We start from the raw sequence: 17,449 nt of genomic DNA, 5'->3' as shown, positions 1-17,449 counted from the left end.
TGGTGTCTACGTCTGGCTTGAGGTTAATTTCGGCTCTACGTCCGAACACCTGTTGGGCTCTACGTCGGGATGTTTCTCGGGCTCTACGTTGGGACGTCTTTTGGGCTCTACGTCTGGCTGTAGCTCACTTTCGTCTCTACGTTGGAACGTCTGTTGGGCCCTACGTCGGGATGTATGTTCGGCTCTACAACGGGACGTGTGTTGGGCTCTACGTCGGGACGTCTGTTGGGCTTTACGTCGGGACGTCTGTTGGGCTTTACGTCGGGACGTCTGTTGGGCTCTATGTCCGGACGTCTCTTGGGCTCTAAGTCAGGACCTCTTTAGAGCTCTACGTCAGGACGTCTCTTGGGCTCTACGTCTGGCTTTAGCTCATTTGCTGCTATACGTCGGGACGTCTTCTGAGCTCTACATCGGGACATCTGTTGGTCTCTACTTCGATATGTCTGGCTTGAGCTTGCTTTCGGTTCTACGTCGGGACGTCTGTTGGGCTTTATCTCGGGACATCTGTTGATCTCTACGTCGGGATGTGTATTGGGCTCTACGTCAGTAGTTAGCTAACTTTCAGCTCTACATCGGAACATCTGTTGGGCTCTACGTCGGGACATCTGTTGGGCTCTACGTCGGGACGTCTGTTGGGCTCTACATCGGGATGTCTGTTGGGCTCTACGTCGGGATGTCTGGCTTGAGCTCACTTTCGGCTCTACTTCGGAACATCTGTTGTGCTTTACTTCGGGACATCTGTTCGGCTCTACGTCAGGACGTCTGTTGGGCTCTAAGTCTGTTGTTAGCTCACATTCACCTCTACGTCGGAACGTAGGTTGGGCTCTACGTCGGGACCTCTCTTGGGCTCTACGTCTGGCTTTAGCTCATTTGCGGCTATACGTCGGGACGTCTTCTGAGCTCAACAACGGGACATGTGTTGGGTGCTACGTCGGAAAGTACGTTGGTGTCTACATCTTGCTTGAGGTTAATTTTGGCTCTACGTCGGGAGGTCTTCTGAGCTCAACAACGGGACCTGTGTTGGGCGCTACGTCGGAACGTACGTTGGTGTCTACGTCTGGCTTGAGGTTAATTTCGGCTCTACGTCAGGACATCTGTTGGGCTCTACGTCGGGACGTCTTTTGGGATCTATGTCTGTGTCTTGGTTTGAAAAGACAGGTGTCTGTGGAGGAAGGCAGGAGCCTCCCTTGAAATGGAAAGTGCAACCACCTTCCCTCCAAATTATTATTATAATTTTGAAATTAATGGGCCTTCAGGCAAAGATATGGGGAATAGGAATAACAGTTCTTTACTAATATATATATATATAACACAAGGCAGGGAAAAACAAACAACCCGCTGGTTTACACTGACAGAGTCAGGAATACAACCTGACACCCTGTTAGGGTGGCAGTAGCAGTCCGATAAGATGCTGGCTGCAGTCCTCCTGAAGTGATGGATGTAGTTCTGTGGAAGCAGCAATCAGGTAAAAGAGTCTGGTCTTCCTCTGAAGGTCCAGTGGTAGGTAGGTAGCTCTTGTCCTCTGGAACTCCAGTGGGGGGAAAAGCTCCTCTGGGAATCCAGTGGAAGAAAGGCTGCTAGGGTGTTCAAAATCTCCGTTTTTATTTGGCATGGACTACTTGGCTCCTTCCCCCCCCTCCCCGGGCGGAGCATCTCACAATGGGATGGGGAGTCGTGAGGCAGTTCCTTGATGGGCCATTAACAGGAGATAGCCCAGGAGCGAGTTATCGATGGGTCAGGCGATAAGGCATTGTTGTGCCCAGTAACAGGAGATAGTCCAGAGGGGGGAGGCAGGGAGCACCGCCCCACCTGGTCTCAACAGCTCCTGAAGATGGTAATAGAATATTTTTTTTTTCCTTTTGGCACATTTTACACTGTAACCCAGGACAGTCTGGCTGTAGCTCACTTTTGGCTCTACGTTGGAACGTCTGTTGGGCTCTACGTCGGGACGTATGTTGGGCTCTACAATGGGACATGTGTTGGGCTCTACGTCGGGACGTCTGTTGGGCTCTAATTCGGGACGTCTCTTGGGCTCTACGTCTGGCTTGAGCTCACTTTCTGCTCTACTTTGGGATGTCTGTTGGTCTCAACGTCGGGACGTCTGTTGGGCTCTACGTAGGGACGTGTCTTGGGTTCTACTTTAAGTAGCCTGGCTTGAGCACGCTTTCGGCTCTATGTTGAGACATCTGTTGGGCTCTACGTCGGGACGTCCGTTGCGCTCTAAGTCGGGACTTGTCTTGGGCTCTAGTTTGTATAGTGTGTCTTGAGCTCGCTTTCGGATCTACGTCGGGACGACTGTTGGGCTATACGTCTGGCTTGAGCTCGCTTTAGGCTCTACGTCGGGACGTCTGTTGGGCTCTACGTCGGGACGTCTGTTGGGCTGTATGTCGGGACGTACGTTGGTTTCTATGTCTGGCTTGAGGTTAATTTCGGCTCTACGTCGGGACGTGTGTTGGGCTCTACGTCGGGACGTCTTTTGGGCTCTATGTCTGGCTGTAGCTCACTTTCGTCTCTACGTCGGGACGTATGTTGGGCTCTAAGTCGGGACGTACCTTGGGCTCTAAGTCGGGACGTATCTTGGGCTCTACGTCTGGCTTGAGGTCGCTTTCTGTTCTACGTTGGGATGTCTGATGGTCTCAACGTTGGGACGTCTGTAGGGCTCTAAGTCGGGACGTGTCTTGGGCTCTAGTTTGGGAAGTGTGTCTTGAGCTCGCTTTCGGATCTATATCGGGACGACTGTTGGGCTCAACGTCGGGACGTGTGTTGGGCTCTACGTCGGGATGTCTGGCTTGAGCTCGCTTTCGGCTCTACTTCGGAACATCTGTTGTGCTTTACTTCGGGACATCTGTTCGGCTCTACATCGGGACGTCTGTTGGGCTCTACGTTGGGATGTCTTTTGGTCTCTGCGTCGGGACGTCTGTCTTGAGCTCGCTTTTGGCTCTCCGTCGAGACGTCTCTTTGGCTTTACGTCGGGACGTGTGTTGGGCTCTAAGTCTGTAGTTAGCTAAATTTCAGCTCTACATCGGAACATCTGTTGGGCTCTACGTCGGGACGTCTGTTGGGCTCTAGGTTGGGATGTCTTTTGGTCTCTGCGTCGGGACGTCTGTCTTGAGCTCGCTTTTGGCTCTCCGTCGAGACGTCTCTTTGGCTTTACGTCGGGACGTGTGTTCGGCTCTACGTCGGGACTTGTGTTGGGCTCTAAGTCTGTAGTTAGCTAAATTTCAGCTCTACATCGGAACATCTGTTGGGCTCTACGTCGAGATGTCTGTTACGCTCTACATCTGGATTTAGCTTGCTTTCAGCTCTACGTCAGAACGTCTGTTGGACTCGACGTTGGGATGACTTTTGGGCTCTGCGTCGGGACATCTGTCTTGAGCTTGCTTTCGGCTCTCCGTTGAGACGTGTGTTTGGCTCTACGTCGGGACGTGTGATGGGCTCTACGTCGGGACGTGTGATGGGCTCTATATCGGGACGTGTGTTGGGCTCTACGTCGGGACGTGAGTTGGGCTCTACGTCGGGACGTGTGTTGGGCTTTACGTCGGGACGTCCGTTGGGCTCTCGGCGTCGGGACGTGAGTCGGGCCATCGTCGTCGGGACGTCCGTCGGGCTCTCGGCGTCGGGACGTCCGTCGGGCTCTCGGAGTCTGTATTTAGGTAACTTTCAGCTCTACGTCGGGACGTCCGTCGGGCCATCGTCGTCGGGACGTCCGTCGGGCTCTCGGCGTTGGGACATCCGTCGGGCTCTCGGCGTCTGTATTTAGGCAACTTTCAACTCTACGTCGGGACGTCCGTCGGGCCCTCGGCGTCGGGACGTCCGTCGGGCCCTCGGCGTCGGGACGTCCGTAGGGCCATCGGCGTCGGGACGTCCGTCGGGCTCTCGGCGTCCGGACGTCCGTCGGGCCCTCGGCGTCGGGACGTCCGTCGGGCCCTCGGCGTCGGGACGTCCGTCGGGCCATCGTCGTCGGGACGTCCGTCGGGCTCTCGGCGTCGGGACGTCCGTCGGGCTCTCGGCGTCTGTATTTAGGTAACTTACAGCTCTACGTCGGGACGTCCGTCGGGCCCTCGGCGTCGGGACATCCGTCGGGCTCTCGGCGTCTGTATTTAGGTAACTTACAGCTCTACGTCGGGACGTCCGTCGGGCCCTCGGCGTCGGGACGTCCGTCTGGCTCTCGGCGTCTGTATTTAGGTAACTTTCAGCTCTACGTCGGGACGTCCGTCGGGCCCTCAGGCGTCCGGATGTCTGTCGGACTCTCGGCGTCGGGACGTCCGTCGGGCCCTCGGCGTCGGGACGTCCGTCGGGCCCTCGGCGTCGGGACGTCCGTCGGGCTCTCGGCGTCGGGACGTCCGTCGGGCTCTCGGCGTCTGTATTTAGGTAACTTTCAGCTCTACGTCGGGACGTCCGTCGGGCTCTCGGCGTCGGGACGTCCGTCGGGCTCTCGGCGTCGGGACGTCCGTCGGGCCATCGGCGTCGGGACGTCCGTCGGGCCATCGGCGTCGGGACGTCCGTCGGGCCATCGGCGTCGGGACGTCCGTCGGGCCCTCGGCGTCTGTATTTAGGTAACTTTCAGCTCTACGTCGGGACGTCCGTCGGGCCCTCGGCGTCGGGACGTCCGTCGGGCCCTCAGCGTCGGGACGTCCGTCGGGCTCTCGGCGTCCGGACGTCCGTCGGGCTCTCGGCGTCGGGACGTCTGTTGGGCTCTCGGCGTCTGTATTTAGGTAACTTTCAGCTCTACGTCGGGACGTCCGTCGGGCCCTCGGCGTCGGGACGTCCGTCGGGCCATCGTCGTCGGGACGTCCGTCGGGCTCTCGGCTTCGGGACGTCCGTCGGGCTCTCGGCGTCTGTATTTGGGTAACTTTCAGCTCTACGTCGGGACGTCCGTCGGGCTCTTGGCGTTGGGACGTCCGTCGGGCTCTCGGCGTCTGTATTTAGGTAACTTTCAGCTCTACGTTGGGACGTCGGTCGGGCTCTCGGCGTCCGGATGTTGGTCAGGCTCTCGGCGTCCGGACGTCCGTCGGGCTCTTGGCGTCGGGACGTCCGTCGGGCTCTCGGCGTCTGTGTTTAGGTAACTTTCAGCTCTACGTTGGGACGTCGGTCGGGCTCTCGGCGTCCGGATGTCGGTCAGGCTCTCGGCGTCCGGACGTCCGTCGGGCCATCGGCGTCGGGACGTCCGTCGGGCCCTCGGCGTAGGGACGTCCGTCGGGCCCTCGGCGTCGGGACGTCCGTCAGGCCATCGGCGTCGGGACGTCCGTCGGGCCCTCGGCGTCGGGACGTCCGTCGGGCTCTCGGCGTCCGGACGTCCGTCGGGCTCTCGGCGTCCGGACGTCCGTCGGGCCATCGGCGTCGGGACGTCCGTCGGGCCCTCGGCGTCGGGACGTCCGTCGGGCCCTCGGCGTCGGGACGTCCGTCGGGCTCTCGGCGTCGGGACGTCCGTCGGGCCATCGGCGTCGGGACGTCCGTCGGGCGCTCGGCGTCGGGACGTCCGTCGGGCTCTCGGCGTCCGGACGTCCGTCGGGCCCTCGGCGTCGGGACGTCCGTCGGGCTCTCGGCGTCGGGACGTCCGTCGGGCTCTCGGCATCTGTATTTAGGTAACTTTCAGCTCTACGTCGGGACGTCTGTCGGACCATCGGCGTCGGGACGTCCGTCGGGGTCTCGGCGTCGGGACGTCCGTCGGGCTCTCGGCGTCGGGACGTCCGTCGGGCCATCGGCGACGGGACGTCCGTCGGGCTCTCGGCGTCGGGACGTGTGTTGGGTTCTCGGCGTCTGTATTTAGGTAACTTTCAGCTCTACGTCAGGACGTCCGTCGGGCTCTCGGCGTCCGGACGTCCGGCGGGCCATCGGCGTCGGGACGTCCGACGGGCCATCGGCGTCGGGACGTCCGTCGGGCCATCGTCGTCGGGACGTCCGTCGGGATCTCGGCGTCGGGACGTCCGTCGGGCCCTCATCGTCGGGACGTCCGTCGGCCTGTCGGCGTCTGTATTTAGGTAACTTTCAGCTCTATGTCGGGACGTCCGTCGGGCTCTCGGCATCGGGACGTCCGTCGCGCCATCGGCGTCGGGACGTCCGTCGGGCTCTCGGCGTCGGGACGTCTGTTGGGCTCTCGGCGTCTGTATTTAGGTAACTTTCAGCTCTACGTCAGGACGTCCGTCGGGCTCTCGGCGTCGGGATGTCCGTCGGGCCATCGGCGTCGGGACGTCCGTCGGGCCATCGGCGTTGGGACGTCCGTCGGGCTCTCGGCGTCGGGACGTCCATCGGGCTCTCGGCGTCTGTATTTAGGTAACTTTCAGCTCTACGTCGGGACGTCCGTGGGGCTGTCGGCGTCGGGACGTCCGTCGGGCCCTCGGTGTCCGGACGTCCGTCGGGCCATCGGCGTCGGGACGTCCGTCGGGCCATCGGCGTCGGGACGTCCGTCGGGCCATCGGCGTCCGGACGTCCGTCGGCCTGTCGGCGTCTGTATTTAGGTAACTTTCAGCTCTATGTCGGGACGTCCGTCGGGCTCTCGGCGTCGGGACGTCCGTCGGGATCTCGGCGTCGGGACGTCCGTCGGGATCTCGGCGTCGGGACGTCCGTCGGGCCCTCGGCGTCGGGACGTCCGTCGGGATCTCGGCGTCGGGACGTCCGTCGGGATCTCGGCGTCGGGACGTCCGTCGGGCCCTCGGCGTCGGGACGTCCGTCGAGCCATCGGTGTCGGGACGTCCATCGGGCCCTCGGCGTCGGGACGTCCTTCGGGCTCTCGGCGTCCGGACGTCCGTCGGGCCATCGGCGACGGGATGTCCGTCGGGCTCTCGGCGTCGGGACGTCTGTTGGGCTCTCGGCGTCTGTATTTAGGTAACTTTCAGCTCTACGTCAGGACATCCGTCGGGCTCTCGGCGTCGGGACGTCCGTCGGGCCATCGGCGTCGGGACGTCCGTCGGGCCATCGGCGTCGGGACGTCCGTCGGGCTCTCGGTTTCGGGACGTCCATCGGGCTCTCGGCGTCCGGACTTCCGTCGGGCTCTCGGCATCTGTATTTAGGTAACTTTCAGCTCTACGTCGGGACGTCCCTCGAGCTCTCGGCGTCCGCACATCTGTCGGACCATCGGCGTCCGGACGTCCGTCGGGGTCTCGGCGTCCGGACGTCCGTCGGGGTCTCGGCGTCCGGACGACCGTCGGGGTCTCGGCGTCCCGACGTCCGTCCGGGTCTCGGCGTCCGGACGTCCGTCCGTCCATCAGCGTCGCGACGTCCGTCGGGGTCTCGGCGTCCCGACGTCCGTCCGTCCATCGGCGTCGCGACGTCCGTCGGGGTCTCGGCGCCGCGACGTCCGTCGGGCCCTCGGCGCCGCGACGTCCGTCGGGCCCTCGGCGTCGGGACGACCGTCGGGCCCTCGGCGTCGGGACGACCGTCGGGGTCTCGGCGTCCGGACGTCCGTCGGGCCCTCGGCGTCCGGACGTCCGTCGGGGTCTCGGCGTCCGGACGTCCGTCGGGCCCTCGGCGTCCGGACGTCCGTCGGGCCCTCGGCGTCCGGACGTCCGTCGGGCCCTCGGCGTCTGTATTTAGGTAACTTTCAGCTCTACGTCGGGACATCCGTCGGGCTCTCGGCGTCCGCACGTCCGTCGGGCTCTCGGCGTCCGGACGTCCGTCGGGCTCCCGGCGTCTGTATTTAGGTAACTTTCAGCTCTACGTCGGGACGTCCGTCGTGGTCTCGGCGTCCGCACGTCCGTCGGGCCCTCGGCGTCCGCACGTCCGTCGGGCCCTCGGCGTCGGGACGTCCGTCGGGCCCTCGGCGTCTGTATTTAGGTAACTTTCAGCTCTACGTCGGGACGTCCGTCGGGCTCTCGGCGTCCGTACGTCCGTCGGGCCCTCGGCGTCGGGACGTCCGTCGGGCCCTCGGCGTCTGTATTTAGGTAACTTTCAGCTCTACGTCGGGACGTCCGTCGGGCTCTCGGCGTCCGGACGTCCGTCGGGCTCTCGGCGTCGGGACGTCCGTCGGGCTCTCGGCGTCGGGACGTCCGTCGGGCTCTCGGCCTCGGGACGTCCGTCGGGCACTCGGCGTCCGGACGTCCGTGGGGCTTCCGGCGTCGGGACGTCCGTCGGGCCCTCGGCGTCGGGACGTCCGTCGGGCTTCCGGCGTCGAAACGTCCGTCGGGCTTCTGGCGTCGGGACGTCCGTCGGGCCATCGGCGTCGGGACGTCCGTCGGGCCCTCGGCGTCTGTATTTAGGTAACTTGCAGCTCTACGTCGGGACGTCCGTCGGGATCTCGGCGTCGGGACGTCCGTCGGGCCCTCGGCGTCTGTATTTAGGTAACTTGCAGCTCTACGTCGGGACGTCCGTCGGGATCTCGGCGTCGGGACGTCCGTCGGGCTCTCGGCGTCTGTATTTAGGTAACTATCAGCTCTACGTCGGGACGTCCGTCGGGCCCTCGGCGTCCGGACGTCCGTCGGGCTCTCGGCGTCTGTATTTAGGTAACTTTCAGCTCTACGTCGGGACGTCCGTCAGGCCCTCGGCGTCGGGACGTCCGTCGGGCCCTCGGCGCCGCGACGTCCGTCGGGCCCTCGGCGTCGGGACGTCCTTCGGGCCCTCGGCGTCGGGACGTCCGTCGGGCCCTCGGCGTCGGGCCGTCCGTCGGGCTCTCGGCGTCGGGACGTCCGTCGGGCTCTCAGCGTCTGTATTTGGGTAACTTTCAGCTCTACGTCGGGATGTCCGTCGGGCTCTTGGCGTCGGGACGTCCGTCGGGCTCTCGGCGTCCGTATTTAGGTAACTTTCAGCTCTACGTCGGGATGTCCGTCGGGCTCTCGGCGTACGGACGTCGGTCGGGCTCTCGGCGTCCGGACGTCCGTCGGGCCATCGTCGTCGGGACGTACGTCGGGCCCTCGGCGTCGGCACGTCCATCAGGCTCTCGGCGTCCGGACGTCCGTCGGGCCATCGTCGTCGGGACGTCCGTCGGGCCCTCGGCGTCGGGACGTCCGTCGGGCCCTCGGCGTCGGGACGTCCGTCAGGCTCTCAGCGTCGGGACGTCCGTCGGGCCATCGGCGTCGGGACGTCTGTGGGGCTCTCGGCGTTGGGACGTCCGTCGGGCTCTCGGCGTCGGGACGTCTGTTGGTCTCTCGGCATCTGTATTTAGGTAACTTTCAGATCTATGTCGGGACGTCCGTCGGGCTCTCGGCGTCCGGACGTCTGTTGGTCTCTCGGCATCTGTATTTAGGTAACTTTCAGATCTATGTCGGGACGTCCGTCGGGCTCTCGGCGTCCGGACGTCTGTCGGGCCATCGGCGTCGGGAAGTCCGTGGGGCTCTCGGCGTTGGGACGTCCGTCGGGCTCTCGGCGTCGGGACGTCTGTTGGGCTCTCGGCATCTGTATTTAGGTAACTTTCAGATCTATGTCGGGACGTCCGTCGGGCTCTCGGCGTCCGGACGTCTGTCGGGCCATCGGCGTCGGGAAGTCCGTGGGGTTCTCGGCGTTGGGACGTCCGTCGGGCTCTCGGCGTCGGGACGTCTGTTGGGCTCTCGGCATCTGTATTTAGGTAACTTTCAGATCTATGTCGGGACGTCCGTCGGGCTCTCGGCGTCCGGACGTCTGTCGGGCCATCGGTGTCGGGAAGTCCGTCGGGCCCTCGGCGTCGGGACTTCCGTCGGGCTCTAGGCGTCCGGACGTCCGTCGGGCTCTGGGCGTCGGAGATCCGTCAGGCTCTCGGCGTCGGGACGTCTGTTGGGCTCTCGGCATCTGTATTTAGGTAACTTTCAGCTCTATGTCGGGACGTCCGTCGGGCTCTCAGCGTCCGGACGTCTGTCGGGCCATCGGCGTCGGGAAGTCCGTCGGGCCCTCGGCGTCGGGACGTCCGTCGGGCTCTCGGTGTCCGGATGTCCGTCGGGCTCTTGGTGTCGGGACGTCCGTCGGGCCCTCGGCGTCGGGACGTCCGTCGGGCCATCGGCGTCGGGACGTCCGTCGGGCCCTCGGCGTCGGGACGTCCGTCGGGCCCTCGGCGTCGGGACGTCCGTCGGGCCATCGGCGTCGGGACGTCCGTCGGGCTCTCGTCGTCGGGACGTCCGTCGGGCTCTCGGCGTCGGGACGTCCGTCGGGCTCTCGGCGTCTGTATTTAGGTAACTTTCAGCTCTACGTTGGTATGTCCGTCGGGCTCTCGGCGTCCGGACGTCGGTGGGGCTCTCGGCGTCCGGACGTCCGTCGGGCTCTCGGCATCGGGACGTCCGTCGGGCCCTCGGCGTCCGGACGTCCGTCGGGCTCTCGGCATCGGGACGTCCGTCGGGCCCTCGGCGTCCGGACGTCCGTCGGGCTCTCGGCGTCCGGACATCCGTCGGGCCATCGGCGTCGGGACGTCTGTCGGGCTCTCGGCGTCGGGACGTCCGTCGGGCTCTCGGCGTCGGGACGTCTGTTGGGCTCTCGGCATCTGTATTTAGGTAACTTTCAGCGCTATGTCGGGACGTCCGTCGGGCTCTCGGCGTCCTAACGTCCGTCGGGCCATCGGCGTCGGGAAGTCCGTCGGGCCCTCGGCGTCGGGACGTCCGTCGGGCTCTCGGCGTCGGGACGTCCGTCGGGCCATCGGCGACGGGACGTCCGTCGGGCTCTCGGCGTCGGGACGTCTGTTGGGCTCTCGGCGTCTGTATTTAGGTAACTTTCAGCTCTACGTCGGGCCGTCCGTCGGGCCCTCGGCGTCGGGACGTCCGTCGGGCCCTCGGCGTCCGGACGTCCGTCGGGCTATCGGCGTCGGGACGTCCGTCGGGCCATCGTCGTCGGGACGTCCGTCGGGCTCTCGGCGTTGGGACGTCCGTCGGGCTCTCGGCGTCTGTATTTAGGTAACTTTCAGCTCTACGTCAGGACGTCCGTCGGGCTCTCGGCGTCGGGACGTCCGTCGTGCTCTCGGCGTCGGGACGTCCGTCGGGCCGTCGGCGTCGGGACGTCCGTCGGGCTCTCGGCGTCGGGACGTCCGTCGGGCTCTCGGCGTCGGGACGTCCGTCGGGCCGTCGGCGTCGGGACGTCCGTCGGGCCGTCGGCGTCGGGACGTCCGTCGTGCTCTCGGCGTCGGGACGTCCGTCGGGCCGTCGGCGTCGGGACGTCCGTCGGGCTCTCGGCGTCTGTATTTAGGTAACTTTCAGCTCTACGTCGGGACGTCCGTCGGGCTCTCAGCGTCGGGACGTCCGTCGGGCTCTCGGCGTCGGGACGTCCGTCAGGCTCTCGGCGTTCGGACGTCCGTCAGGCTCTCGGCGTCTGTATTTAGGTAACTTTCAGCTCTACGTCGGGACGTCCGTCGGGCACTTGGCATCGGGACGTCCATCGGGCCCTCGGCGTCGGGACGTCCGTCGGGCCCTCGGCGTCGGGACGTCCGTCGGGCCCTCGGCGTCGGGATGTCCGTCGGGCCCTCGGCGTCGGGATGTCCGTCAGGCTCTCGGCGTCTGTATTTAGGTAACTTTCAGCTCTACGTCGGGACGTCCGTCGGGCACTTGGCATCGGGACGTCCGTCGGGCCCTCGGCGTCGGGACGTCCGTCGGGCCCTCGGCGTCGGGACGTCCGTCGGGCCCTCGGCGTCGGGACGTCCGTCGGGCCCTCGGCGTCGGAACTTCCGTCGGGCTCTCGGCGTCTGTATTTAGGTAACTTTCAGCTCGGCGTCCGGACGTCCGTCGGGCCATCGGCGTCGGGACGTCTGTCGGGCTCTCGGCGTCGGGACGTCCGTCGGGCTCTCGGTGTCTGTATTTAGGTAACTTTCAGCTCTACGTCGGGAGGTCCGTCGGGCTCTCGGCGTCGAGACGTCCGTCGGGCTCTCGGCGTCTGGACGTCCGTCGGGCTCTCGGCGTCTGTATTTAGGTAACTTTCAGCTCTATGTCGGGACGTCCGTCGGGCTCTCGGCGTCTGTATTTAGGTAACTTTCAGCTCTATGTCGGGACGTCCGTCGGGCTCTCGGCGTCCGTATTTAGGTAACTTTGAGCTCTATGTCGGGACGTCCGTCGGGCTCTCGGCGTCCGGACGTCCGTCGGGCTCTCGGCGTCTGTATTTAGGTAACTTTCAGCTCTATGTCGGGACGTCCGTCGGGCTCTCGGCGTCCGGACGTCCGTCGGGCTCTCGGCGTCTGTATTTAGGTAACTTTCAGCTCTATGTCGGGACGTCCGTCGGGCCTTCGGAGTCCGGACGTCCGTCAGGCCCTCGGCTTCGGGACGTCCGTCGGGCCATCGGCGTCGGGACGTCCGTCGGGCCCTCGACGTCCGGACGTCCGTCAGGCCATCGGAGTCGTGACGTCCGTCGGGCTCTAGGTGTCGGGACGTCCGTCGGGCCCTCGGCGTCGAGACGTCCGTCGGGCTCTAGGCGTCCGGACGTCCGTCGGGCTCTCGGCGTCTGTATTTAGGTAACTTTCAGCTCTATGTCGGGACGTCCGTCGGGCTCTCGGCGTCCGGACGTCCGTCGGGCTCTCGGTGTCTGTATTTAGGTAACTTTCAGCTCTATGTCGGGACGTCCGTCGGGCCATCGGAGTCCGGACGTCCGTCAGGCCCTCGGCTTCGGGACGTCCGTCGGGCCATCGGCGTCGGGACGTCCGTCGGGCCCTCGACGTCCGGACGTCCGTCGGGCCATTGGCGTCGGGACGTCCGTCGGGACGTCCGTCGGGCCATCGGCGTCGGGACGTCCATCGGGCCCTCGGCGTCGGGACGTCCTTCGGGCTCTCGGCGTCCGGACGTCCGTCGGGCTCTCGGCGTCTGTATTTAGGTAACTTTCAGCTATAAGTCGGGACGTCCGTCGGGCTCTCGGCGTCCGGAAGTCCGTCGGGCTCTCGGCGTCTGTATTTAGGTAACTTTCAGCTCTACGTCGGGACGTCCGTCGGTCACTCGGCGTCGGGATGTCCGTCGGGCTCTCGGTGTCGGGACGTCCGTCGGGCCATCGGCGTCGGGACATCCGTCGGGCACTCGGCGTCGGGACGTCCGTCGGGCCATCGGCATCGGGACGTCCGTCGGGCTCTTGGCGTCTGTATTTAGGTAACTTTCAGCTCTACGTCGGGACGTCCGTCGGGCCCTCGGCGTCGGGACGTCCGTCGGGCCCTCGGCGTCCGGACGTCCGTTGGGCTCTCGGCGTCGGGACGTCCGTCGGGCCATCGGCGTCGGGACGTCCGTCGGGCCATCGGCGTCCGGACGTCCGTCGGCCTGTCGGCGTCTGTATTTAGGTAACTTTCAGCTCTATGTCGGGACGTCCGTCGGGCTCTCGGCGTCGGGACGTCCGTCAGGCCATCGGCGTCGGGACGTCCGTCGGGATCTCGGCGTCGGGACGTCCGTCGGGCCCTCGGCGTCGGGACGTCCGTCGGGACATCGGCGTCGGGACGTCCGTCGGGCCATCGGCGTCGGGACGTCCGTCGGGCCCTCGGCGTCGGGACGTCTTTGGGCTCTCGGCGCCCGGACGTCCTTTGGGCTCTCGGCGCCCGGACGTCCGTCGGGCTCTCGGCATCTGTATTTAGGTAACTTTCAGCTCTAAGTCGGGACGTCCGTCGGGGTCTCGGCGTCTGTATTTAGGTAACTTTCAGCTCTAAGTCGGGACGTCCGTCGGGCTCTCGGCGTCTGTATTTAGGTAACTTTCAGCTCTAAGTCGGGACGTCCGTCGGGCTCTCGGCGTCTGTATTTAGGTAACTTTCAGCTCTAAGTCGGGACGTCCGTCGGGCTCTCGGCGTCTGTATTTAGGTAACTTTCAGCTCTAAGTCGGGACGTCCGTCGGGCTCTCGGCGTCCGGAAGTCCGTCGGGCTCTCGGCGTCTGTATTTAGGTAACTTTCAGCTCTACGTCGGGACGTCCGTCGGTCACTTGGCGTCGGGATGTCCGTCGGGCTCTCGGCGTCGGGACGTCCGTCGGTCACTTGGCGTCGGGATGTCCGTCGGGCTCTCGGCGTCGGGACGTCCGTCGGGCCTTCGGCGTCGGGACATCCGTCGGGCACTCGGCATCGGGACGTCCGTCGGGTCATCGGCGTCGGGACGTCCGTCGGGCCATCGTTGTCGGGACGTCCGTCGGGCTCTCGGCGTCGGGACGTCCGTCGGGCTCTCGGCGTCTGTATTTAGGTAACTTTCAGCTCTACGTCGGGATGTCAGTTGGGCTCTCGGCGTCGGGACGTCCGTCGGACTCTCGGCGTCTGTATTTAGGTAACTTTCAGCTCTACGTCGGGACGTCCGTAGGGCTCTCGGCGTCGGGACGTCCGTCGGGCCCTCGGCGTCCGGACGTCCGACGGGCTCTCGGCGTCTGTATTTAGGTAACTTTCAGCTCTATGTCGGGACGTCCGTCGGACTCTCGGCGTCTGTATTTAGGTAACTTTCAGCTCTACGTCGGGACGTCCGTCGGTCACTTGGCGTCGGGATGTCCGTCGGGCTCTCGGCGTCGGGACGTCCGTCGGGCTCTCGGCGTCGGGACGTCCGTCGGGCCTTCGGCGTCGGGACGTCCGTCGGGCCCTCGGCGTCGGGACGTCCGTCGGGCCCTCGGCGTCGGGACGTCCGTCGGGCTCTCGGCGTCCGGACGTCCGTCGGGCCATCGGCGTCGGGACGTCTGTTGGGCTCTCGGCATCTGTATTTAGGTAACTTTCAGCTCTACGTCGGGACGTCTGTCGGGCCATCGGCGTCGGGACGTCCGTCGGGCTCTCGGCGTCGGGACGTCCGTCGGGCCCTCGGCGTAGGGACGTCCGACGGGCTCTCGGCGTCGGGACGTCCGTCGGGCCCTCGGCGTCGGGACGTCCGTCGGGCCCTCGGCGTCGGGACGTCCGTCGGGCCCTCGGCGTCGGGACGTCCGTCGGGCCCTCGGCGTCGGGACGTCCGTCGGGCCATCGGCGTCGGGACGTCCGTCGGGCCCTCGGCGTCGGGACGTCCGTCGGGCTCTCGGCGTCGGGACGTCCGTTGGGCTCTCGGCATCTGTATTTAGGTAACTTTCAGCTCTACGTCGGGACGTCTGTCGGGCCATCGGCGTCGGGACGTCCGTCGGGCTCTCGGCGTCGGGACGTCCGTCGGGCTCTCGGCGTCGGGACGTCCATCGGGCTCTCGGCGTCTGTATTTAGGTAACTTTCAGCTCTACGTCGGGACGTCCGTCGGGCCGTCGGCGTCGGGACGTCCGTCGGGTCCTCGGCGTCGGGACGTCCGTCGGGCCCTCGGCGTCGGGACGTCCGTCGGGCCCTCGGCTTCGGGACGTCCGTCGGGCCCTCGGCGTCCGGACGTCCGTTGGGCCCTCGGCTTCGGGACGTCCGTCGGGCCCTCGGCGTCCGGACGTCCGTTGGGCTCTCGGCGTCGGGACGTCCGTCGGGCCATCGGCGTCGGGACGTCCGTCGGGCCCTCGGCGTCCGGACGTCCGTCGGGCTCTCGGCGTCCGGACATCCGTCGGGCCATCGGCGTCGGGACGTCTGTCGGGCTCTCGGCGTCGGGACGTCCGTCGGGCTCTCGGCGTCGGGACGTCTGTTGGGCTCTCGGCATCTGTATTTAGGTAACTTTCAGCGCTATGTCGGGACGTCCGTCGGGCTCTCGGCGTCCTAACGTCCGTCGGGCCATCGGCGTCGGGAAGTCCGTCGGGCCCTCGGCGTCGGGACGTCCGTCGGGCTCTCGGCGTCGGGACGTCCGTCGGGCCATCGGCGACGGGACGTCCGTCGGGCTCTCGGCGTCGGGACGTCTGTTGGGCTCTCGGCGTCTGTATTTAGGTAACTTTCAGCTCTACGTCGGGCCGTCCGTCGGGCCCTCGGCGTCGGGACGTCCGTCGGGCCCTCGGCGTCGGGACGTCCGTCGGGCCCTCGGCGTCCGGACGTCCGTCGGGCTATCGGCGTCGGGACGTCCGTCGGGCCATCGTCGTCGGGACGTCCGTCGGGCTCTCGGCGTTGGGACGTCCGTCGGGCTCTCGGCGTCTGTATTTAGGTAACTTTCAGCTCTACGTCAGGACGTCCGTCGGGCTCTCGGCGTCGGGACGTCCGTCGTGCTCTCGGCGTCGGGACGTCCGTCGGGCCGTCGGCGTCGGGACGTCCGTCGGGCTCTCGGCGTCGGGACGTCCGTCGGGCTCTCGGCGTCGGGACGTCCGTCGGGCCGTCGGCGTCGGGACGTCCGTCGGGCCGTCGGCGTCGGGACGTCCGTCGTGCTCTCGGCGTCGGGACGTCCGTCGGGCCGTCGGCGTCGGGACGTCCGTCGGGCTCTCGGCGTCTGTATTTAGGTAACTTTCAGCTCTACGTCGGGACGTCCGTCGGGCTCTCAGCGTCGGGACGTCCGTCGGGCTCTCGGCGTCGGGACGTCCGTCAGGCTCTCGGCGTTCGGACGTCCGTCAGGCTCTCGGCGTCTGTATTTAGGTAACTTTCAGCTCTACGTCGGGACGTCCGTCGGGCACTTGGCATCGGGACGTCCATCGGGCCCTCGGCGTCGGGACGTCCGTCGGGCCCTCGGCGTCGGGACGTCCGTCGGGCCCTCGGCGTCGGGATGTCCGTCGGGCCCTCGGCGTCGGGATGTCCGTCAGGCTCTCGGCGTCTGTATTTAGGTAACTTTCAGCTCTACGTCGGGACGTCCGTCGGGCACTTGGCATCGGGACGTCCGTCGGGCCCTCGGCGTCGGGACGTCCGTCGGGCCCTCGGCGTCGGGACGTCCGTCGGGCCCTCGGCGTCGGGACGTCCGTCGGGCCCTCGGCGTCGGAACTTCCGTCGGGCTCTCGGCGTCTGTATTTAGGTAACTTTCAGCTCGGCGTCCGGACGTCCGTCGGGCCATCGGCGTCGGGACGTCTGTCGGGCTCTCGGCGTCGGGACGTCCGTCGGGCTCTCGGTGTCTGTATTTAGGTAACTTTCAGCTCTACGTCGGGAGGTCCGTCGGGCTCTCGGCGTCGAGACGTCCGTCGGGCTCTCGGCGTCTGGACGTCCGTCGGGCTCTCGGCGTCTGTATTTAGGTAACTTTCAGCTCTATGTCGGGACGTCCGTCGGGCTCTCGGCGTCTGTATTTAGGTAACTTTCAGCTCTATGTCGGGACGTCCGTCGGGCTCTCGGCGTCCGTATTTAGGTAACTTTGAGCTCTATGTCGGGACGTCCGTCGGGCTCTCGGCGTCCGGACGTCCGTCGGGCTCTCGGCGTCTGTATTTAGGTAACTTTCAGCTCTATGTCGGGACGTCCGTCGGGCTCTCGGCGTCCGGACGTCCGTCGGGCTCTCGGCGTCTGTATTTAGGTAACTTTCAGCTCTATGTCGGGACGTCCGTCGGGCCTTCGGAGTCCGGACGTCCGTCAGGCCCTCGGCTTCGGGACGTCCGTCGGGCCATCGGCGTCGGGACGTCCGTCGGGCCCTCGACGTCCGGACGTCCGTCAGGCCATCGGAGTCGTGACGTCCGTCGGGCTCTAGGTGTCGGGACGTCCGTCGGGCCCTCGGCGTCGAGACGTCCGTCGGGCTCTAGGCGTCCGGACGTCCGTCGGGCTCTCGGCGTCTGTATTTAGGTAACTTTCAGCTCTATGTCGGGACGTCCGTCGGGCTCTCGGCGTCCGGACGTCCGTCGGGCTCTCGGTGTCTGTAT

Source organism: Leptosomus discolor, unplaced genomic scaffold, assembly GCF_034619465.1.
Source record: "Leptosomus discolor isolate bLepDis1 unplaced genomic scaffold, bLepDis1.hap2 HAP2_SCAFFOLD_30, whole genome shotgun sequence".
NCBI classification, from domain to species: Eukaryota; Metazoa; Chordata; class Aves; order Leptosomiformes; family Leptosomidae; genus Leptosomus; species Leptosomus discolor.
Note: the sequence above shows the minus strand (reverse complement) of the source record.